At 38.2% G+C, this 12816-nt stretch overlaps 1 long non-coding RNA gene across 4 annotated transcripts in view; it reads right to left on the bottom strand.

Annotated features, from left to right (window-relative positions):
• Positions 1-8051: 8051 nt before the first annotated feature.
• Positions 8052-12816, bottom strand: part of LOC122918710 — a 55153-nt gene continuing 50388 nt past the window's right edge. For all 4 annotated transcript variants that reach the window (XR_006386663.1, XR_006386661.1, XR_006386662.1 and 1 more), the window contains exons 4-5: positions 10748-10813; positions 8052-9140 (exon numbers count right to left, since the gene is read on the bottom strand). This is a non-coding gene — a long non-coding RNA (uncharacterized LOC122918710). The remainder of the gene's footprint in view (positions 9141-10747; positions 10814-12816) is intronic.

Here is a 12816-nt window from a genome sequence, read left to right as displayed (position 1 = left end):
GAGCCACCGAGGCGCCCCTAATAAAATATTTTTAATATTGCATTTCAATTCTTTTTTTTTTTTTTTTTTTTTTTTTTTAGCAACACATCTTTGGATTATTTTTAGTGGTTGTGGTTGTGTTGGGTCTGTAATCAAAGGAGTGAGACTGATACAAAGCGAAGGTCAAGCAAAGCTTTATTTCGAGCCAAGTATCAAGAATCAAACCGACCGGCTGGGGCCACCCCTTACAAAGAGGTGACCTCTCTGTGCCTTGCAGACTAGCTTTTAAGAGCAAAGGCCATGTGGTTGGGCCTGGACATGCACAGGTGGCCAATGAGATTGTAACACACAGAGAAAGCTGCACAGTCAGGCTAGGTCACACATAAGTGACCAATTGAATACAATTTACCCTACAGTACATATTTGAACTAGCCTATCACCTTGGTTAGAATTGGTGACCAAAAGGTGCCCAAAGGGCGGGACCCATACTCCTTGGTAGCTAGGGAGACACTATGTGCCCCCACTGATTGGATACCTCCACCTGTCCTGACCCACCCTTGTATTCGCGCTTTGTTACCTGGGACTTTTCCGGGACTTGATTTTTAAGTAAGTCCCCTGGGGGGAGGGGTGGACAGGGACAGTTTAAATTTTACTATATAAACAACAAAGTCATTCAAAGTCATTGTTTAACCGGATGGAATTGCTCTGGCTAAACAGGCCCTTACAGTTGCTTTGGGAATTACGGTAAGTAACTTTAACTTAACTACAGTTTAATTAGGGTTAATATTGAACACATAAAATTAAAAGAGTATACTATACAACTCCATTCCTAGCCCTCCATATTCTGTGCCTTTTTTGTGATATATTTCACTGTTACTTATGTTATAAATCCCACTATGAAATGTTACTACTTTTGCTTTAAATAATGTTTTCAAAAGAAATTAAGCAGTCTAATGTTTATAATTAGGATCACAGAAGGAAAGAAGAGAGTGAATGGAGCAGAAAACACATTTCTTGAAGAAGTAATAACTAAAGATTTCAAATTTCAAAATTTTCCAAATTTTGTGAAAAACGTACTTAGGCACATATTTATTCAAGAAGCTTAGTGAACCCCGAGTTTGACAAAGACAAGTACACACACACACATGCTGGAGAAAAAGAGATACCTTACGTACAGAGGAATAATGATAACTAAATTCTCATTAGAAACAATGGAGGCCAGAAAGACAGCAAATACTTCTTAAAGAGCTAAACAAAAACAAGAAAAAGCTTTTAGCACAGAACTCTAGATGCAGCAAAAATACATTTCAAAAATAAGAGTGAAAGTTCAGTTTTCCATATTTACAGGATGAAGTATTCAAGCAAATCTGTTCACAGATAACAATTATGAAATCTGGACAAAATGTTTTTAAAAACAACTATTCAAAAGTATTCAGAAGAAACCAAAAGAGAGTTTCCACTTGAAAATCCCCAACTGAAATAGGTAAGAATCGTGTCTGTGATGCTTCTGTCTTAAAATATTCTCCTAAACTCCATATATCCAGAAACAGAAAACTAAAGTCTTACTTATTTAGTGTGACAGGGAATAGAGTCCAAGACTGAAGGAGCAGCTGGAAATTTAGAAATGTAATCCTAAAAGGACAAAAGTGTCAAAACCTGAGTATAAATCTGCCATTTCCCTGACCAGCCACTAGCTTATGATCACATTAGACATACCAATGGAATGTTTTAAACAGTTTTAGTCAAGTTAGCTGCTTATTAAAATACAAACCAACAATCCTTAGAAGAATATAAAAATATCCAGTGTTGGGTGCCAGTGATGAGGGAACAGAAGACTGGCTGAGGACAAAGCAGAAACTGACACCCTGCAACCTTCCCCCACCCCCACTCCTGGGTGGGACATATGTGACATTCTTTAGGACTCTCCCAACTATCTTAATGTTAATACCTTGCTAAGAAGGGGGAAATGACCTTGACATTGGCAAGGCCTCTGGTATCTAGTATCCTGTAGGTCTTTAGCATATTAAAGTTCTATTGAAACTTCCCTTTTTCCTTACCTTCCCCAATACCATCCTACATAACCTGCCACCCCTCACAGCCCTGGGGCAGCAGCTCTTTCTGCCCAGGGGTCCTGTCCCTATGCTTTAATAAACTACCATTTTGCTCAAAAGACATCTCAAGAATTCTTTCTTGGTCATTGGTTCCAGACTCCACCCCACTGAACCGCACCTATACTCTAAAACTTCATCACCAGTGTCAATTGATCATCCAGCTCTTGGTTTTGGCCCAGGTCATGATCTCATAGGTCATGAGACAGAGCTCCATGTCAGGCTCTGCACCCAGTGGAGAGTCTGCCTGAGATTCTCTCCCTCTACCTTTCCCTTGGCTTGTGCTCACTCCCTCTCTCTCTTTCTCAAAAATAAATAAATAAATCATAAAAAAAGAATATCCAGTGTTGACACAATGTATTATCTATAATATTCAGTTTTCAATAAAAAATTACTAGCCATACAAAAAAAAAAAACCCCAAAAAACAAAAAACAATAAAACCAGGAAAGCATGACACACTCAGAGAGAAAGGAAGTCAATATATAGTGACTCCAAGTGAGCCCAATGTGGTATACAGCTATTATAGAGAATTAAAATGTGTTGAAGGGCACCTGGGTGGCTCAGTGGGTTAAAGCCTCTGCCTTCCGCTCAGGTCATGATCCCAGGGTCCTGGGATCGAGCCCCACATCGGGCTCTCTGTTCAGCAGGGAGCCTGCTTCCTCCTCTCTCTCTGCCTGCTTCTCTGCCTACTTTTGATCTCTGTCAAATAAATAAATAAATAAATGTGTTGAAAGAATGGAAACAGTAGTCTCAATGCTCAGATAATGAAACTCAATAGACATGTGGAAAATATTTTTTAATAAAGAACAAATACAAATTCTAGGGTGAAAAGTAGAATAATAGAAATGGAAAGTTCACTACATAGACTCAACTTCACATTTGATATGGTAGAAGACAGAATCCGTGAACTTTAAAGAAATTTAAAAAATTATTCAATATGAAGAATAATGAGAAAAAGATTGAAGCATTTTCAAAGACCTGTCAGACAATGTAATTGGAGTCCCAAAATAAGAGAAGAGAGTGTGGGACAGGAAAAATATTTGATGAATGATGGCTGAACATTTCCCAAACTTGGTGGAAAATATTAATTTGCATATTCAATAAGCTCAACAAACCTCCAAAACAGGATAAATGCAATGAAAACCACAGCTAGTTAGCACACAAGGGTCAAACTGCTAAAAACCATTAACACTGTATGCTAAAAAAACCATTAACACTGTATGCTAAAATTAATTAATAATGTTTAAAACTGCTAAAAACCTAAAATAAAGAAGAATCTCAGAACATATTTTATCTGGTATCCTTATAGTAGGTAGTAGGAGAGGAAATCCAAGACCAATTACTCGGTTGGAAAGGAGAAGTCCTATACGTTCATTTTAAGTCTGGTTCTAAGACCAGATGATTAACTTTTACCCATTTTTCCTTTATTTCTGTTATGCTCTACATGTCTCTTTACTTAATTTCAGGATTGTTCTGTGCATCCTACTACTACTACCCTTTTTTTTTTTGTAAGATTTGTTTATTTATTTTAGAGAGGGGGGTGCACAGGGAGAGAGTCTCAAGGAGACGCCATGCTGAATAGGGAGCCCAGACACGCGGGACTCAATCTCATGACCCTGGGACCACAGCATGAGCCAAAAATCAAGAATCATGTAAGTGACTGAGCTACCTAGACATCCCACTATGACTGCTTTTGAATCTATCTCTATTAGTCAGCTCAGGTTGCTATAGCAAAATACCATATACTGGGTGGCTTAAGCTACAACCCATTATTTCTCACAGTTCTGGAGGCTGGGAATTCTAAGATCAAGGTGCTAGCAGATTTAGTTCCCAGCAAGAGCTCTCTTCCTGGCTTATAGGTGTCTGTCTTCTTGCTGTATACTCATATGACAGAGAGAAAAAGAACTCTCTCTTCCTCTTTTTATAAAGACATCAATCCCATCCTGAGGGCCTGCTCTCATGACCTCATCTAAACCTAATTACGTCCCAAAGACCGCACCTCCAAATATCACTCAGATACTTTGGAGGGACACAAACATTCAATCCCTAACACGATTATTGGTCTTCTTAAAGCAATCAAAACAACTAATCACTCCACTACTTTTGATAAAGTTTTGGTTAAGTCTTCAGCATTTAAAAAATTAACTTCTTGGACTTCTCTTAAGGCAAACTACTAAATTTAATCTGTTTCTTTATTTGAGAAACAAAATGCATTTGAAGACTTGAATTTAGGAAAAGTGGTAAGAGGAAGGCTGACATCTAACCCAGGACTATTTTTTTTTAAACCTATAATGTATTATTTGTTTCAGGGGTACTGGTTTGTGAATCATCAGTCTTATATAATTCACAACACTCACCATAGCACATACCCTCCCCAATGTCCATGACCCAGCCACCCTATCTCTCCTCCCCTGCCCCAACAATCCTCAGTTTGTTTCCTGAGACTAAGAATCTCTTATGGTTTGTTAACCTCCCCAGTCCCATCTTGTTTCATTTTTCCCTCCCTTCCCCCCATTACTCTCCCCCAACAGCCCTGCCTCTCAAGTTTCTTGTATCAGACAAATCATATAATTGTCTTTCTCTGATTTACTTATTTTGCTTAGCAAAATAGCCTCTAGTTCCATCCACGTTGTTGCAAAAATGGTAAGATTTTGGGTTTTTTGATGGCTGCATAATATTCCATTGTATATATATACCACGTCTTCTTTATCCATTCATCTGTTGATGAACATCTAGGTTCTTTCCATAGTTTGGCTATTGTGGACATTGCTGCTATAAACATTCGGGTGCACGCAGCCCTTTGGATCACTACATTTGTATCTTTATAACCTAGGACTTTTAGACAACTGTCAAACATCTAGAATGGTTCTTTGGCTATATCTTTCTTTTCCTTCTTTTATCTCTTTCTGGGTCACTATCTTGGAAGTTGGAATAAGAATATGGATTAAAATATTGTTAAAATGATCATGGAAGGAGAGGGAAAGTTTTCATCTAAAACATTCTGCTTGGGTGCCTGGGTGGCTCAGTCTGTTAAGTGTCTGCCTTCAGCTCAGGTCCCAGGGTCCTAGGATCAAGCCTTCACCAGGCTCCCTGTTCAGTGGGGAGCCTTCTTCTTCTCCTTCTCTCTCTGCCATTTCCCTCTTTCCCCACTTGTGCTCTCTGGCTCTTTCTCTCTCTTTCTGTCAAATAAATAAATAATTTTTTTAAATTAAAAAAATATATATATTCTGCTTTTCCCTGTCTCCTCCTTCAAATCCTCAGATGATAGGCTGTATTAATATATTTTAAGAATCACTGACATGGTATTTCCCAATCTTCTCTTCCTTTATTTAGAAAAAAAAAATTCTTCTCTTATCAAGGGCCAAAATTAATATTAAAAATTATTTAACTGGACTTCTTTTATTTCCAGGACTGATTTAACAATGGTAACCTTGGCTGATACTGGAACAAAATCAAACAATTACATCTGAAAACAAATTATACGTACACAATAAATTTGAGTGCTATATTTTAGCTGTATTTCAAATAAATTTTAAGGTTTTTGAAAGCACATTACCAGTTCAGATTGAAGGGAATGTGTAGCTGTGTTTTATATAACTACTGAGTAAATCTGGTCCACAACAATATTCTCCAAAACAACCTAAAGTAATAGCCGTTTGGTTAAATTGTACCTCTTGAGAAGGGAAGGCAGTGGTTTACCTTGAGCACTGTATGGAATATCTTTAGGAGAATTGGAAGTTTTGTTTGGTTTTGGTTTTGGTTTTTTTTTACAGGCATCAGGACCTGTAATATAGTGGTAAACGGCATGCTGTGAGGGAAGAATAATGAACGGAAAAACTGAGTGAGAGAAAGGGCCGTTTTGGAATTCCCTAGGACTAGCCACAGTGTGATGGCACTCCCCCAGACCAGAGTCAGCACATTGCAGCAGAACTAAATTCTGAATTTGGTGACTTTCATTTTCATTTATAATTCTAATCACATTTTTATTTGTTCTGCATTTTCTTCTTGGCAATCCTAATTAGTGACACAAGGGACAAATTGGTTAAATTTGTGGCTACAATTGGGAATGCCTTGTACCTCACAGGCCTTTGTGTTTACCTTTTACAGCCTGGACTGTAAAGATCAGACTCCATCCAAAATCAAGCAAGTAAGAAGTTTAAGATGCAATAGGGAGAGATGGAATTTTCCAGCCCTTGAGACAGGCAAGAGAACAAGAAATATATACTCTTGTACATTTAGTTTAGGTTTATTTATTTTTCTCAGCACATTTACCTGCATGAAATATGAGAGGAAAATTACTTTACCTTAGAAAATTACTTTACCTCTCTGCAAATTCCAAATTCCTATGGCTGTAATGCAGAGAAATTTTGAAAACGGGTCCAAATCGTTAATTGCCTGTCAATTTGATTTTGCTCTCCACATTGAGACAAACTTGACAAGCTTGTCAGAAAAACCTATAGCCTCCTTGATTTTCTTCTACTTACTTTCTCAAAGAGTTCCCTTCCTGTATACCCAAACATTTTAAATCTTTTCTATTTCTCCTAGCCTCCCAAATTTTGGGCATCTGGGTTTTGGTTGTTTTCATTTTTTCTGTTTTCTTAGCCAGAGTGCTAAGAATAAGCTTATCTCCTCTTATTCCGATGGGCCTGAGGTCTGCCCACCTGGGGAGTAAAGCAGCCTCAAAGCCTGCCCGTTAAGTACAAAGCATAAAAGGAACCAAATCATGTTTAAAAATTAAACCTCAGGAATTATTCTATACCCTTTCTAGGGCATGTACTTCCAGGTTCATTGAGCCAGTACCTGGGTGACTGAGGAAAAACTTACGTTTTTTTTTTTAGTTTAAGGAAGAGCACTTCTAGTTATGTGGAGGTTTTTCAACCCTGTTGGAAAACCCTCTGCATGTAAGTCAGTCTAACCAAGAATTTCTGTTGAAATGTTAAATTTCACTTAAAAAGTGAATCAGCCTTCCTGCCAAGTATATAAATTAACCCTAGGATCAAGTTCACATATCTCATAGCTACTTATAATATGAGTCTACACAGTCAAGCAACATGGAGGGTATGGCAACTGTTGTTTGTGCTAGTGATGTGGGAGCAATATAAACAACTAGTCTGGATGGTCAGGACATCTGAAAGGCCCATAGACAATCACATAATTTAATTCTTTTCATTTTCATTGTCTGTGTGAGAGAGGGGATGCTGGACAAAGTCTACAAGACTGGCTTTATACCAGGGTTTCCAAATGTGAGTGATCATAAAAATTATCTGTGAGCTTTATGAAAATGCTTTCTAAGCCTCATATCACAGACCTGAGTCAGTAGTAGGACTTTGAAATTTATATAATTTGAAAAGCACTCTGGTTGATTAGTGATCAGCTAGGATTTTGAGAACCATTACTTTAATTTCTTTTCTTATATAAATATGAAATAATTATTAAATTAAATTAGGATGATAATATATCAGATTATAACTGACTACATGACTAAACACAGTGGTTTTGCATAATGACCAAAATAATGTTGACAAAGTCAGAAAACTTTTACTTAAGTTATTTAGGGGTTCATGGCTGTTTGTAAAACTAGCCTGACTCTGGAGGTATTTCTCTGCTTAGACTGCTCTTCCCTCTCCCTAACATACCCTTCACTTGAGTAAATTACTTTATTCCCCAATAAAATATCTTTACTGTTATTGTTAGATTGTATAAAGAAGTATATGCATGGCAAAAAATTGAAACACATGGGGCACCTGGGTGGCTCAGTGGGTTAGGCCGCTGCCTTCGGCTCAGGTCATGATCTCAGAGTCCTGGGATCGAGCCCCGTGTAAGGCTCTCTGCTCAACAGGGAGCCTGCTTCCTCCTCTCTCTCTGCCTGCTTGTGATTTCCGTCTGTCAAATAAATAAAATCTTAAAAAAAAAATTTAAACACATAAAGTAAAACAAACAAACAAACAAAAAAGTAAACATGATTTCAAACTCAACCATGTTCAGATAACTCCCATTAATTTTGGATCCATCATTTCATGTCTGGGCTTGTTCTGTTCAACATTCTATCATGGTATCTTCTGGAAAAACAAAATGGCTTATGCAGTGTGGGGATTGCCCTTCTCTAATTTAGAGTTTTCTTCGGGAATATTTGTGGTAGTATCATCTCTTGTTCATGCACTATACCAGGGAATCAAAGAAGTCTTCAAACGTGGTCTCCGCAAACTGACTGGACTTGTAAGTCACTGAGATGGGCACCTAGAGAAACTCAGGAAGCTCATTTTACCTAGAAAATGGGGACTCAGAAGTTTATGAGGTGTTAGATGAAAGGATAGGAAAGTTAGATGATTCTTGAAAATGAGATAAAAATGAAATATAATTTAAGGTGATTAATTTTTGAAATTACGTGACAGTTTGAGAATAATCCCTACGATGTTGCAGACAAGGACCTTGTTCATAGGGCTTTTCAACAGAAAAAGAGAAGAGAACTGAGATTTGGTTGCCTTCTAATTCATGCTGTCACATCTCTGGTTACTCACTGGAAAGCAGAGGCAAACGGTGCTAATGGCTCACACCGCCTGGGCATTTGATAGGGTTACTCACTAAGCAGTACCCTTGGGCCCCGGTGCTAGAAAAGCTCTTTTAAAGCATATACAAGGTGTGGAGCAGAGTAGAGCAGAATGAGTTGAGCAGAGCCTGTGCCCTGCCCGTCCTGACACACCCCTGTGGTACCCTGACAAGGTCTTGGTTTAGCACAGCCTTTGGCACCTCTTACTCCTTATTCCTTCTTTGGAGTCGTCCGTCTTCACTGGTGTTTGCATGATCCCAGAGCTGCTGGATCAAGAAATAAAGTCATCTCTGAAAGGTGGAAAAACCTGAAACAGGCATCATCTTCAGTTTTCAGAAGTTGCATGTTGATGGTCTTCAATCAGCCATGTAACTAGTTCTGGTGAAAAGTATTCAATGCTTCAAAAATTTCATTTTCTTAAATTTTAGGTGTTTGGGGCTGGGAAATGGGAAATTTAAGAGTCCCCTTCTTCCTTCAAAGGTGTAGAAATTGTGACTTTTAAATCCTGCAATAAAATGAAATAGATATCTAGTCATAATCTAAATATATATTTATATAACTGCTATAGATTAGATTATTATTAGAAATATTAACTCCCTCCCTAGCCTCACTTCTATGAGTAGAGCATATTTTCCAATCCCTTGACTTTGTCACTCCCTTTGGCCAATAATGACAATGTACAGTTTCAAGCCGAGGCTTGCAGATAACCTCTCATATCTCCTATTGACCTCTTGGGATTCTGCTATTCCAAAGAAAAGCTTGTTTTAACCCTCCTACTGATCCCACTTTGTGCAAAACCTCTGCTGGTTCAGTCAAGCCCAGCTGTAGAAGATACGCTTATTGCTCTATGTCAATGAGAGTTCACAACTCTTTATTTATTTATTTTTTAAGAGTGAGAGTAGGCATGAGTGGGGGCAGGAGGTGGAGGGGCCCTGGGAGAAGCTGCTCAGCAGGGAGTCAGATGTGGGGCTCGATCCCAGGAACCTGGGATCATGACCTGAGCCAAAGGCAGATGCTGAACCCACTGAGCCACCCAGGTACCCTGAAAATTTGCAACTCTGTTATACAACTATATATAGGTAATGACAAACATTTTTAAAAATATTAAACTGTACAGTATTATCCATACATGCATAAATGCCATACTTTTTCAGATTTTGTGGTGGACTTTTGTTTGCTTGCTTACTACATCTCTGCTGCTTTGCATACCATATTCTCTTCTCCAACTATCATGTTTCCAATGTTACCAATCTATATTGTATCTTTTATACTTTTTGTCATTTCTGTATAATTATATACGAATATATAAACACACAGATATATGAGGATTATAATTTTTTGTTTGACAAAAATAGGATTATATTACAACTGTGAGGTATCATGAAGGATAAGTGCAGACCAAAAATATGCCCTTATTAAATAAAAATGAAGTAATCAGGGTGGGCCTTAATTGTATCCATATAAGAAGAGAAAATTTGGATACAAGCACACAGAGGGAAGACTATGAGAAGGCATAGGTAGAAGACAGTCATCCACAGCCCAGGTGAGAGGCCCAGGAAAAAAAGAGCCCTGGTGACATTAATTTCAGACTTCTAGCCTCCAGAACTGTGAGAAAATAATTTCAGTTGTTTAAACCACTTGGTACTTTGTTATGGCAGCCTTAGCAAACTAATATAGATGGATAGGAGAAATCCATTAAAAGACATAGGAAAGGGGGGGTGGGAGGTAGGGCTACCAGGTGGTGGGTATTATAGAGGGCACGGCTTGCATGGAGCACTGGGTGTGGTGAAAAAATAATGAATAATGTTTTTCTGAAAATAAATAAATTGGAAAAAAAATTAAAAAGAAAAAATATATGAAAAAAAAAAAAAAGACATAGGAAAGGGACGCCTGGGTGGCTCAGTGGGTTAAAGCCTCTGCCTTGGGCTCAGGTTATAGTCTCAGGGTCCTGGGATCGAGCCCCGCATTGGGCTCTCTGCTCAGCAGGGAGCCTGCTTCCTGCTTTCTCTCTGCCTGCCTCTCTGCCTACTTGTGATCTCTCTCTCTGTGTCAAACAAATAAGCAAAATCTTTAAAAAAAAAAAAAAAAGGACATAGGAAAAAGGGTACTTACACATTGCTGGTGAAAATGTGAGTTCCTTTTTTTTTTTTCTTTTTTTGAAATGTGAATTCTAACAGCCTTTGAGGAAAACAATTTAGCTATTAAAAATTTGTTTCTGGTTCTTTTGCCACTATAACAATGCAATTAAAAATATATACATGCTTTTATCCTCACTGAATAAGACTTTATATCTATGGACAAATCCCCAATAATGGAAATGCTGGCACTGGATCATTAAAAACAAACAACAACAACAACAACAAAACCTTTTCTTGTGGGTTCCCCAGAGTCCTACTCTTCCTACAATTACTCTATAAAATTGCTGCTCTCAAAATATTTCATTTCCTAAAACTCAAGCAGCATATTAAATAGGAAAATCACTTAGGAAAATCACTGTCAACAAAATAAAAGGTAGCACAACTCTGTAACAATGCAGTTTGTATTCATATTCTATTGTTGCATAATAGATTACTACCAATTCAGTGGCTTATAGGAACACATATTCATTATTTCACGGATTTTGTGAGTCAGGAGAGTAGGGATGGCTTGGCTAGGTCCTCTGTAAGGTGAAGTCAGGGTGTTAGCTGTGCTGTGTTCTCATGTGCAGGCTCAACTGGGGGAAAATTTGCTTTTAAATCAGTTTCAGCTGTTGGCAGAATTCAATTCTTTGTGGTGGTAAGACCAGCTTCTTCCTGGCTGGAGGCTGGAGGCTGGAGGCTAGCTGTGGTGCCTTGCCATGGAGGTTTCCCCAACTATGCAATTTCCTTCATCAGGCCAGCAAATAGTGAGTCTTGCTAGCAAGACAGTCTAATACAGCCTAATCACAGGAGTCCATCACCTTTGTCATATTTTATTGGTTAGAAGCAAGTCAGAAGTCCTGTCTATACTCAAGGGGAGGGGATTTAACAAAGATGTGAACACCAATTGACAGAAATTATGAGAGCCATTTTATAATCTGTCTGCTACACAGAATTAAAACTGTCCTTGTCTGCAAGTTAAGATATACATTCTCTTTTCTCGGTATTCTATTAATCAGACTTATTTGAAGTCAGTGTGCCTGACTTCCCAAAACAAGTCGATAAAGATACCTGGTATTACTTGCTCCCTTCCTGGACTTTCTATGGCCTGATGTTGAGTTCACTGGCTTTGTTATGACTAAATTCAAATCCGCCCTGGATATTTTTTCCTGCGTTGTCAAAGATTATTTGACCATAGTGTCGCAGGTCTGTATCTGGACTCTCTACTCTGTTCCATTGGTCTATGTGTCTGTTTTTGTGCCAGTACCATGCTGTCTTGGTGATCACAGCTTTGTAATAAAGCTTGAAATCAGGCAACATGATGCCCCCAGCTTTGTTTTTTCTTTTTCAACATTTCCTTAGCAATTCAGAGTCTTTTCTGGTTCCATTACAAATTTTAGGATTGTTTGTTCCAGCACCTTCAAAAATGCTAGTGGAATTTTGATTGGGCTGGCATTGAAGTATAGATCGCTCTGGGCAGTATAGATATTTTAACAATGTTTATTCTTCCGATCCATAAGCCTAGGATGCTTTTCCATCTTTTTTTGTCTTCTTTGATTTCTTTCATGAATGTTCTGTAGTTTGACAAAGCAGGTAAAAATATCCAGTGGAAAAAAGACAATCTCTTCAGTAAATGGTGCTAGAAAAATTGGACAGCTGTGTACAGAAGAATGAAACTCAACCATTCTCTTACACCATACAAAAGATAAACTCAAAATGGATGAAAGAACTCAATGTGAGACAGGAATCCATCAAAATCCTGGAGGACAACATAGGCAGTAACCTATTTGACTTCAACTACAGCAACTTCTTTCAAGACATATCTCCAAAGACAAAGGAAACAAAAGCAAAATTGAACTTTTGGGAATTCATCAAGATAAAAAAAACTGCACAGCAAAGGAAACAGTCAAAAAACAAAGAGGTAACCCACAGAATGGGAGAAGATATTTGCAAATGAATGACACTATAGACAAAGGGCTGATATCCAGGATCTATAAAAAACTCAGCCCCCAGGGGCACCTGGGTGGCTCAGTGGGTTAAAGCCTCTGCCTCCAGCTCAGGTCA

This window comes from Neovison vison, chromosome 10 (assembly GCF_020171115.1).
Source record: "Neovison vison isolate M4711 chromosome 10, ASM_NN_V1, whole genome shotgun sequence".
NCBI lineage: Eukaryota > Metazoa > Chordata > Mammalia > Carnivora > Mustelidae > Neogale > Neogale vison.
Note: the sequence above shows the minus strand (reverse complement) of the source record. Positions and strands in the feature narration are given on the sequence as shown.